Raw genomic sequence first — 12,141 nt, forward strand, 5'->3', positions numbered from 1 at the left:
GCTGCTTACCAGAAAATCATGCAATCGACAGGCGTGAAAATTTGACGCATGTGCACGAAGGTTCAAGGTTTGCTCATGCAAATACACGTGATTCAAATCCATCAGGTTTTTGCAAAAAATAAAAAGGTCCGATACTTTTCTAACAGACCTTGTATTCCTGTGAGATAATGAGTATATCTCATTTAAATCAATTCTAAAATTTACCAGTAATAAAATTATAAAGATAACTGAAGTTTTAAGAGTGGTCATAATAAATATTTAAGAAACTTAAAGTTTATGTGCAGCTTCACCTGTTATTGCTCAAGCACATTGTAAACATTGACACGAGGGAGTTTGATGTGGAAGAGTTCAGAAAGATACGATTGGAATGTTTTGATTACCATTTACAGCTGGCGATGAAAGACTTGGGTGTTAACTTCGTGTTAAAGTCGGGGCTTCGCCTCTTGTCTGGGGGCCGGGCCCCACCCTCGTATGACTCGGTGGTCCCTATCTTATGCTTTGGATTCGGTTGCGGTGGCTCCTTTGCCCCCCCCCCCCCTTGCCGCCGCTTGCTCCCGCCTTCGGGGGCCGTGGCCCTGGTGGTGTGGTTCTGGGGCTCCCCCTATTGGTGGGCTATGCTGGCGCCCTGTGTGCTTCCCATGGTATGGGGCTGCTCCCTGTGCCTCTGTGAGGAGGGATGGTGTCGGGGGTGCGTTCCGGAGCCATCGGGCCGCTCCCCTGTTGGTTTGCCGTGCTGCCCGGTGGCTCTGGTGGCTGCCCTTCCTGGCTCCTGTGCCCTTCCACTGCCCCTTTTCTCCGGGTCCCCCCCGCCCCCCAGGGGCCCTGCATCCTGGAGATGGCTGCATGTTTGTGGCCGTCACCACAATTCGGTTTTTGGGTGCTCTTAAGGGGATTAACACTACGGTGTTCTAGATTAGGGTATGGATGCTTACTAATTAGACAACAGACTGTTGCTGTCACTGTTTGTTCATGTGTGGTTGTTTGTCATGGTATGTCGTATGGTTGGGGCCCCGTCTCCTTGGTGTCTCACGTCACAGTTATTGTCTTCTCCACTCGTCTCTCGTTCTTGTCTGTCTTCATGTTGTTTTGGTGGTTGGCCCTTCCTGATAGAAGTTGTCGGTTGGGTTTGAGTAGGATGTTGTAAGCTGATCGGGAAGGGCGGATGGGGGTCACACACACACACACCACGTTCACTCACGCACTACCTTATGTCTTGCAAGAATAAATTGTATATATGGGTATTAATGTTCATAAATGGTTTTGCCAGTGTGGCATTTACCATTACTATATATGCAGACGGGGAAGAAAAAAAAAAAGAACAAGAAGCTGCACTGAAAGAGATCTATCTGGGAAGAGACACATTCTGTATGTTGTTGCTCCAATGAGAGTGTCATGCTGAGCAGGGTGGCGAAAGTAGTCCGGTGAGCTCAATCTGTGGGCGAGCTATCCCACAGTGCCAAAATAGCAGAGATGTCGGTCCAATGAGAGCGGCACTCTGAGCAGCGTGGACCTTCTCATTCGCCTCGTTTTCCACTCCATTGGGAACCAAATAAAACCACTTTTTGCGACTGCTTCGGTGACTGCAGCCGAAAACTAAACAGCACACCACTTTCCTGTGTGAAGTTAAGCTGTGTATATATTGCGCAATGGGTGGCTGTCCCCATAAGTGGTTAAATCCCGCTATATTGCGCAGGGTTCAAACGAGACTGCGCTGCCCTATTATTATTATTATTAACAGAGCAGTTTCAGAGGTTGTTCTGTTCTCAGCTCAGATGAAGGATCTTGCTGGTGACAACGTGCCGTGACCATCAGCATATATTGCCGCAGGTGTTGAAGACAACATCCACCAACAACAACATGGTTCCCTGACAAGGGAACACATCTTCATGGATCATGTTTGCATATATGTGCACAGAGTGCCATCTTTCCAGTTATAGCTTTGATGTGGTTGTCAGGGCCAGCTAATTCTGAACCATCTTTTTAGTGTAAACCATCTGTGTTGTGCTCTCGGCGGATTTTCATTGCAAGGAAAAAGACGGAACGACTGGAGCAGCGCTACTGCATCAAATTTTGCCAGAAACTGGGCGACAGGCATGTGGAAACCATTCGGAAGATTCAGACGGTTTTCGGTGGCTTTTCAGTCATGTGACTATCCAGCAAATGACGCAATCGACAGGCGTGAAAAAATTCACACATGCGCACAAAGGTTCAAGGTTTGCTCATGCAAGCACACGTGATTCAAATCCATCAGGTTTTTGCAAAAAAAAGGTGTGATACTTTTCTAACAGACCTCGTATGTGCACACTTTTGAAAACTGTGTGCACAGATTCCTGTATTTGTTTATTGCACTGTCAGCTTCATGATTGTGTGTGTGTGTGTGTGTGTGTGTGTGTGTGTGTGTGTGTGTGTGTGTGTGTGTGTGTGTGTGTGTGTGTGTGTTAATTAAACAAAATTCCTACATTTTTGCTGTGTAAAATTTACTCTGCTGGGATAAACATTTAAATGGTTCCCCCCCCCACAACTGCCCCATGCCCCGCCTCCACTGCGCATGCGTCATTTTGAAGCTCAGACGCTCTGTGAACAGACTGTCTTCACCCAAAGTGATCAAATGGATTAATGGAATTATTAGCCATCAGATGACAAGGTAAAACCTCTTAAATCATTCTGAAGTCAGTTTTAAGCAGAAACAAGGCTGTTTTAAGCAGGAACAAAGCATTAATCGTGATGCTTTGAAATGACGGATGGTCACTGAACACAACGGATCGCAGCCCGTGTAGCTACAATGCTTTGATCGCCTCCTCTGTCTTTTCCGATGAAATAATGCTGAATTTATGTGGAAATGATTGTTGTACAAAAGCTTCAGATATCTGTCGCTGAAATAGATGGTGACCGGAGTGCAGTTTGAAGCAGAAACGTGGTGTTAATCAGTGAACCGCGGCTGATGACACATGCACAGTGAAGGTAGGGCGGACCGAGTTTTAGGGCGGACCGTTCGGCCTGAGACACCGTCTTGTCAATGCAAGTGGTTTTACTTCAATAAGAGTTGATTTTACACTATGTTGAGTTGATTTAGCCCTGTGGCTTAGACTGGGACCAAATTATCCCAGCAGAGCAAATTTTAATCAGGAAAACTTCCTGTGTATTTATGCTAAAATTCAGAGAATGAATAAAGATGAAAATATGAACAGATTTTATTGTCAGTAAGAGGTCACTTCTTTCCAGCAGACTTTTGTTGTCGTTTGAAATTAATGAGCTTTCCCTTTGACCAGTCACTCTTCAGGGACACCAAAGTGGGTTCAGGTTCAGGTCCAGCAGAGGGCGCTGTGTTCTGCTGTGGTCTGGAAAACACATAAAGCTCTGAGCAGTGGTGGAAAGAGTACTGGAAACATAACTACAAGTACTGTTACATAGTTGGAATAACACTCATTTACAAGAAATGTTTGAGTATTAAAAAAGTACTTTAGTTGAAAGTAATCTTCTCTAAAAGTACTGTATTTTCCTGGAGTATAAGTCAGTTTTCTGATTAATTTGGGAAGTCCTGTGACTTATCTGGTGCGACATGTCTCCAAAAAAAATAACGTATTCAGTGTACAAATTACCTTTTTGCACTTGATATTTTTGAATGATAAATAAGCAGTGAAATCAAATCAGTTATCCTTGTAGAAAATAAAGATCGAATTGTAAGGAGTATAAGTTGCACCTGTTAAACATGACTCTTGAAGAGTAAAATCCAAAGTCACACCATTTTTCAGCAGCTTTTTAATATGGGATATTTGTGCATTGTGTCATGCTCCTGCCCATGATGGGTTCATGTCTTAAGTTGCAGGTTCTCATTGGCCTCCAGGTTTGGAGCCTTCTATGTTTTTATTCATATCATGTCTTGCTTCCATTATGTTTGGTATTGTTTAATTTTCATGTCAGGTTACCACGCTCAGTTTGTTATTGATTTTGTTTCAGTTATCTTCTGTGTATCATTTGCTGGCCACATATTTATATTATTTATTGTCTGCTTTCACTCTTGGTCCCTTATGTTGCTTTAGTCTTAGTTTATTTCTTTTTATCACATTTACCATATCATACATTAGTCACTGGTTTTGTTATCATTTATCTTCAAGTGTTTCTTATCTGATTATGTTCAGTTTGCCACTTATTGTTTATCAGTTAGTTCCTTTTATTTTTTGCACTGTTTTGTAGTCTCAGGTTTTGTCATTTTGTTCATTTGTGTAGTCTTAGTTTATGTTGTCACATCACTATTGGTTATTGCATTTACTTTTATATTTTAATTAATTTATTAATTTAATTATATTTTCTAATTTTGATTATAATCATTGATCTTCTTGTTTCCCGCCATTTACTTTAGTCATGTCATTTCCTAGTCTTTTCCCCTTTTGTTTTGTTCACGTTAGGGTGATTCTTAGACTACGGGCACTTATTATGTCCTTTGATCATATTGTATGAAAAACAGAAAAAAGGGGAAATTTCACACTTTTATAGTTATCTTTACAATGAAAGTGTGTTAAGAAATTTGTTCTAGTAGTCTATGATGACTTTTTCACCTTTTTTCAGCATCATTATATGCAAATATTGCCGTTTTGTGCTTGTCCCACACCCAGACTTTTGATCTTCAAAGAGAAAAATGAATGGTAAAGAAACGTTTTTTTCTAATGTTTTAAAATATCTCTGAATAAAATATCAGTAAAATAATCAAAACATAATTGGGGTATTCAATGTCATACAACTGTTGTGATTTTTTTTTTAAACAAAATGTAGTTGTCCCACACTATTGCCGTAATTTCCACCACAACACTGTAATGTCCCTAAACAGTTTGTATGAAAGATTGTTTGGGTAGTTTCTATGGAGATAAACAGTGACATCAGAGCACATGTATATAGCGCCAAATCACAACAAACAGTTGCCCCAAGACGCTTTATATTGTAAGGCAATGGTGTGGTGGAAATTACATTTACAAGGCCAATAGTGCCCGTAGTTAAAGAATCACCCGTTAATTGTTGTTTGTTGAGCACCTCACATTTGCACCGTAGGTTTTTCAGTCACTTAGTTATCTTGCCCCAGTTTGCTTTGCTTTTGTCTCACTGCACTCTCTTGCACATACCTTTGTCGTCCCCGGTCACACCCCCTTCCAGAGACTTACACAGACCTGCTTCACATCACCTAGATTAGTTTGCTCCTTGTTTAATCCCTCAGAGCTCACTGCCAAATTGTTGATTTTGTGTCACTTTCCAGCCTCCATCCCGTGCTTTGTTTTGTACTGTTTTGCTTGTCGGTATTTTGAGTTTGTCTGTTTTTGACCTTGAGTTTATCTTGCCTCTGAGAGCCCAAACACTTTATTTTGACTTGTGCCTGTTTATTGACTTCACCTCAGCCTCTTGTCTGTCTGCTACCTCTGCCACGCTGCTGGACCACACGTGTACCGACCTCCTGCCTGTTATACACATTAAACATTTTTTGAACTGTATCAGTCGTGTGAGTTTGCAGTTGTGTCCATACTGTTTGTGCCACACTTGATACATTGTTGTTGTATCCTTTTTATATTGGCATTTACTCTTAAATTATCAAAGTTTATTTTGTTCAGTGCTTTGATTCCTGTTGAAGTCCAGTGTCCCATGTACTCCGAAACTAGTAGTAAAATATATATCTGTAAAAACTAAGTCTCTTCAGCTGCTCCCTTGTTTTTCCACTGGGGGTCCACGAGGTTAATCTGCATGTTGATTTTGGCACAAATATTATGCCAGCTGTCCATCCTGTCACAACTCCACTTTACAAGGGGAACAATGCCAGTGGTGGGGTTTGAACAAGGAACCTTCCCTGCTGAAACCAAATGCAATAACCACTTGGTCACCACCCCTATACAGGGTAAACCCAGAAATGCTGACAAGTTTTGGACAGTTCACTTTCTGAACCTTTTAAGTTTTACCAGAAGCTGATTTTCTGAGTTCAGAGTTGATACAGTTTCATTTGGATGAATGCGAAACTCATTCATCACTCAACTTCAACCGCTTATCCAGGATCATGTGACGAAATACATTTCCTATATGTTCTTTTTGTGAATTGTTCTTTAAATTGTGTCGGTAGCATGACCCAAGCAGCAAATCATCAGAGGGAGTTTTTTTTCTTACCACTGTCGTCTGTGTGCTTGCTCTGGGGGTTGGTAAGGTTAGACCTTATTTGTGTGAAGCACCTTGAGGCAACTTTGCTGTGATTTGGCACTATATAAATAAAATAAAAAAAAATTGAAATTGACCCCAGACTTCCACTTCCCGGGTAATATTGACCACCTATGACTGGTGGATTCAGAGCTGTTCCCTGGCCAGTGTGCAGATATAATCTCTCCACCTAGTCCCTAGTCTCCTCCCAGATGGACGTGCCTGGAACACCTCCCTAGGGAGGCGTCCAGGGGGCATCCTTAGCAGATGCCCAAACTACCTCAGCTGGCTCCTTTCAATGCAAAAGAGCAGCGACTCTTCTCAGAGCTCCCCATGGATGACCGATCTTCCCGCCCTATCTCTAAGGGAAACATGAGCCACCCTCCTAAGGACGCCCATTTCGGCCGCTTTTACAAGTGATCTAGTTCTTTCGGTCATGACCAAACCCTCATGATGATAGATGAGAGTAGGAGTGAAGACTGAACAGCAACTCACGCTGCTGCAGCTGCTCGCATTGTGTTCCATGGGACGAACTGCACCACATGGCGCTGCTGATTTGGAGGAAAATGAAATAAAATCAGCTGTATAATTAGTGAATATCACTGGGTTGATATAAATAATACATAAAGGGGGATGCAATACAGAACCCCGCGGTTAAATAACCCTGGTAAAAAAACAAAACACAACATTCACAGGATTTGAAATGACACTTCCTAATTACCAGACAGCAACTCTACCACTGCACCACAATCACCGTCTTGTAACAGGAGCATGAAATGACTAAACTCAACAAGCAGACAAATGTATTTTCTAAAAAAAAAAAAAAAAAAAAAAAAGCACTGTGATAACTGACCAAACAGCATTTGCTGCAGTGTATTTCTGCTGATATGTGACTGGAAGTGGCGTATTTGTCGTACTGTTGGCCTTTCACATTGTCCTGTGGTGTGAAGCTCACTGTCCTGTCAGACAGACGTGATGTTTAGATCACTTACTGCATGTCCACATAAACTGACGATCCGGTCCAGCTGGACCTCTCAGAGTGTGCACTCTCCAGCCCATCGCAAGCGATATATGTTTTTATGTTTTCGATGTGAGTACAGCAAGCGCACACACGTGCGTCCGTCAACACATGGTGCATGTTCTGCAGCTCTGATGTCCAGGTCCAGAGATGTTAACAACTGCCACGCCCTCGTCCGGTCAGCGCACAGACCAAAGTGTCCCTCTGTGATCAGATGAGGTCCCCCCTCTGCTTCTCTGTTCCAGCCTGAATTTGAATCAAGCCGTGCCCTACAACTCCTCAGGATGATATTCAGCGGGCCCTCAGATATCAAACACCTCCCCCTGTGGTTACTCCAAAAAACCTCCAGGGTCTTGCTCAGGACACCAACTGTGTACTTGTCTACAAGTCCTCTAGCCAGACAGAGTCCAATCTCCCATATAATATTCTTATTTTCAAGCCAGATTCAGTTTAGTTATTTAGTCATTCATGAAAACTCCTGTTTATGCTGAAATTCAGAGGATAAATAGTCATGACAACATAAATTCAGAAACATGTTAGTGTCAGTAAGAGCTCACGTCTTTCCAGCAGATGATCGCTGTTCTTTGAAAACAAGAGGTAGCTTCATTGACCGGTCACTCGCCATAGACACACAGCTGGGTTCAGGTTCAGGTTCAGCAAAGTGGACTCTTTCCTCCTGTGGTCTGGAACACACACATTGAGCTCTGAGTGTGAATAATGATGGTATGGTGATGTGGCCTCTGACCTGGTCAACAGTCACAGGTTAAGATCCTGGTCTCACCTCTGATCTTTGATCTGGATCTCATGGTCCCCACACAGACCGGTTTTCAGGGGTCCCTCCTCGGTGTCCTCACACTGATCCATAGCAGAGTCTACAACCTTCACATAAACACAACAACATGCTGTCACGTAACATTTTCCAGCATTCCTCTGTGTCACATGACAAACTCTGACAGAAAAACTTTGAATTAAAACTAAATTAAACGTTTTTTCTTATATTTTTTGGCAGCAGAACCACAGAGCAACAGTGCCCACATTCCAGCTTTTATCTCCATCATCTGATCCATGCAGTAGGGGTGGGTAAAAATATCGAAAAATCGATGCATCGTAATGATCCGCCCCCTAATTCAATATCAATTATGCAAGCTCTCTGAATCGATTCACCTCCTGGCCATTGGGGGGCCTCTGCGCAACATTCGCGTTTTACGGACGGAAGCTGCACGCAACCAAACAACAACAACATGGCGACGAAGGCAGGTAATTTAAGATCAGACGTTTGGACTCATTTTGGATTCTCGTGTAAATCCGGAACACAAGAAATAGACAAACGTAGGGTGGTGTGTAAGTTGTGCCAGGCAGAATTAAAGTACAACAATGTGGATGCTCTGCAACAACCCGCGGCTAAACCTGTTGATTCAAAACAGACGCAACTCGACAAAGCTTTTGTCTGCAAACTAGCGTCCAGCTCTGTCCGCGCACAGAAGATAACTGAGTCCGTGGCCGTCTTCATTTGCAAGGACCTTTGACCGTACAGCATCGTGGAAAATGAAGGTTTTCAGAAGATGGTACACACACTTGAACCACGATACGCTATACCAACACGAAAACACATGACAGAGGTCGCCATCCCGAAGCTGTACACAGAGGTGAAGACAGAGTTTTTGGCAGCATTGAAGTCGGCAGAGAGAGTGGCTCTTACGTGTGATGGTTGGACTTCTAGAGCGACAGACCCATATGTAACTATCACTTCTCATTTCATTTCTAATGAATGGGAATTAGTGTCACATGTTCTGCAGACCCGAGCCCTGCACAGAAGCCACACAGGGAGCAATATGGCGAACTTGTTGACAGAGGCAATACATGAATGGGGTTTAACTGATAAAGTACCGGCAATTGTCACAGACAATGCCGCTAACATGCTACTTGCTGTCAGTCTCATGGAGTCATCACTGCATGTAGGCTGCTTTGCCCATGTATTCAATTTGGCTTCACAGGCTGCTCTTAAAAACCCAGCTGCCGCACGGCTTCTTGGTAGAGTGAGACGCATCTGCACTTTTTTTCACTGGAGCACCTTAGCCTGTAATGCACTTAAGAAGAAACAGCAGTTGCTGGACCTCCCACAGCACAAACTAATAACTGATGTACCTACGCGTTGGAATAGCGCATTAGACATGTTGGAGAGATTTTTGGAGCAACAACCAGCTGTCTCTGCTGCACTTCTTGCCCCTGAAGTACGAAAACAAGAAAAAGATCTGTGCACCCTTACTGAAGCAGACATAACTGCAGCAGAGAACGTTGCAGAGGCCCTGAAGCCACTGAAGAAAGCCACCAAGACTCACCAAGTCTCAAGAAGGTACCCCAACACTGTCTGTCATCGCACCCCTAAGAGCAAGACTTCTGGAGGAGATGCAACCAGCCCCCGATGACTCTGTGATGGTGAAGGAGATGAAGTCTGCTGTGCGTCAGGATCTCCAGAAAAGGTATTTGTTCTACAAACACAATCATTATGACATTGTAAGAATGAAATAAGAATTTCATCATCATGTGACAAAACGATTTACCCTAATGTGAATTTATTTAATTTATTTCAAGGTACACAGGCCTGAAAGATGACCTGTCCATAGCCTCAGTTCTGGATCCTTGCTTTAAGGCCCTGCCTTTTCTGTCAGATGATGAGCAGAAGAATGTCTTCACCAAACTCATCACTCTCACTGAGGAACTGGCAACTGATAAAAGCTCTGTAAGTACAACTGTATATTGAATGAAGATTCAGACTGTGTGCACACAGAATATTTGTATTGTGTTTTCTCATGGAATGCAGTCAGTCTCAGTCTGTAATTATTTAAACACTCACTGGCAAAATTTTGCCTCCATTGTACACTCCCACATACGATTATCGCATTATACTCGTATAATCACAGAATTCTAAAGGTCTTCTTTATTAATGTCATTCATTTATTTTTCAACAGAGTGGGCCAATAAATGCAGCAGACAGTGAGGCAGTTCAGGTGCTGGAGCAGCAGGCAGAACCACCTGATGACCCTGTGCCCCCATCAAAGAAAGCAAGGGACTCTTGTGCTCTGGCTGATCTCCTGGGGAACACATATACCCAAGTAGCAGTGTCCACTGCAGATGACAAGGCATTAGATGAGGTGATGAGGTATAAAGAGGTAAAACTACTGCCACTCTCCACCAATCCACTCCACTGGTGGAGGGAACATGAGAGGGAATTCCCCTTGTTGTCATGCCAAGCCAAACGATACCTCTGTATCCCTGGAACTAGTGTACCAGCTGAGAGAATCTTCTCAACAGCTGGTGACATTGTCACGGACCAGAGAAGTGCGTTGAAGCCTGAACATGTAGACCAGCTGCTTTTCCTTAACAAAAATATACATGTGCACACTTAATATGTGACCAGAAATGAAGGGACATGGTTCAGTGGTTCAGATGTTATTATTCAAAAAATGTTGTTGAGGTATATCACAATTTCCAAGATGTAAGACAGTTTACACGCACTTGACTTTTCATTTTGATACAGAACTGTCATGTTTTTTACTTTTGTACTACATATGCACAAGTGAGCTATTATGGTGCTGCTAATGTTTTATTTTCAGATGTTGTGAGGTATATCACAATGTTCAGGAGGAAAGATATTTTATTTAAGTTAACGGGCACTTTTTCATTTTGATACAGAACTGTAATGTTTTTTACTTTTGTACTACATATGCACAAGTGAGCTATTATGGTGCTGCTAATGATTTATTTTCAGATGTTGTGAGGTATATCACAATGTTCAGGAGGAAAGATATTTTATTTAAGTTAACGGGCACTTTTTCATTTTGATACAGAACTGTAATGTTTTTTACTTTTGTACTACATATGCACAAGTGAGCTATTATGGTGCTGCTAATGTTTTATTTTCAGATGTTTTATTGCCCAAAGATGTGAATCGTGAGGTTCTTAACAATACCCAGCCCTACCATGCAGTATCAGGTCGCGGGAGCCTATCCCAGCAGTCATAGAGCGTGAGGCGGGGTACACCCTGGACAGGACACCAGTCTGTCTCAGGGCCACATATACACAAACAAACACATTCACACCCACACACACAATTTAAAGTTTTCAATCCACCTAACGTCTTTGGATGTGGGAGGAAGGCGGAGCACCCGGAGGGAACCCACGCAAATACAGAGAGAACATGCAAACTCTACACAGAAAAGCTACAGGTAGGAATTGATCCCATGACCTTCTTGCTGTAAGGCAACAGTGCTCACCACTAATCCAGTGTTGCCCCAACATGTTTAAAGCCTGGTACAAAAACAAAAACAGATTTAATAAACACATGAACCAGGGTTAGCCTGTTAGCTGGTGGTTCACACTTGGAGAGAGGGGTGTGTTCAAGCTTCTTTTGTCACACCCAAGCTCCACCCCTTTATGCTATAATGAGTTCATTGTGAATCAACATCTGCTCTAAAACTGGACATTTTAACATTGAACCTTATGGGAAAGTGCTCTGCTTTGGAGCCAGCCTCAGGTGGCCAGTCAGGGAACTACAAGAAATATAACTTCTGTTTTGGGGCCAAAATTCAGCCACTAGTGTTGCTGCTTGGACACCCCAAGTCCAAAATTCATGAATAAATACAAGAATACGCCAAAGTGTGCATGTTCTTCACAAATAAATGTAAGTCTGTTGGAGCCATTATCTTTGGTCAAATGCGTGGTCTGAGGTCCGACTGCGAATTGAATCTCTTCCACCATCACCCTAAAACTAGAGGAAACAACTGCAATCCAACATTTAACAATTAATGACGTCATTCACAATTAAAAAAACAATATTTACCTGATCAGCAGCAGCCAACAAGCAGCGGCAAAAAGACACAGACGGCAGTCCAAAAGACAAACTGAAAAACTCCACCTCAGGTTCTGTAGAACAACTCATATATGGTCACATAACTTTA

General features: G+C 42.7%; 1 long non-coding RNA gene across 1 annotated transcript; it reads right to left on the reverse strand.

Annotated features, from left to right (window-relative positions):
- Positions 1-3,247: 3,247 nt before the first annotated feature.
- Positions 3,248-10,225, reverse strand: LOC117525208. Its single transcript, XR_004564985.1, has 4 exons — positions 10,214-10,225; positions 10,034-10,036; positions 7,965-8,055; positions 3,248-3,338 (listed from the first exon to the last, which is right to left on the reverse strand). It is a non-coding gene; the product is annotated as an uncharacterized LOC117525208 (long non-coding RNA).
- Positions 10,226-12,141: the final 1,916 nt, after the last annotated feature.

This window comes from Thalassophryne amazonica, chromosome 14 (genome assembly GCF_902500255.1).
Source record: "Thalassophryne amazonica chromosome 14, fThaAma1.1, whole genome shotgun sequence".
Lineage (NCBI taxonomy): Eukaryota > Metazoa > Chordata > Actinopteri > Batrachoidiformes > Batrachoididae > Thalassophryne > Thalassophryne amazonica.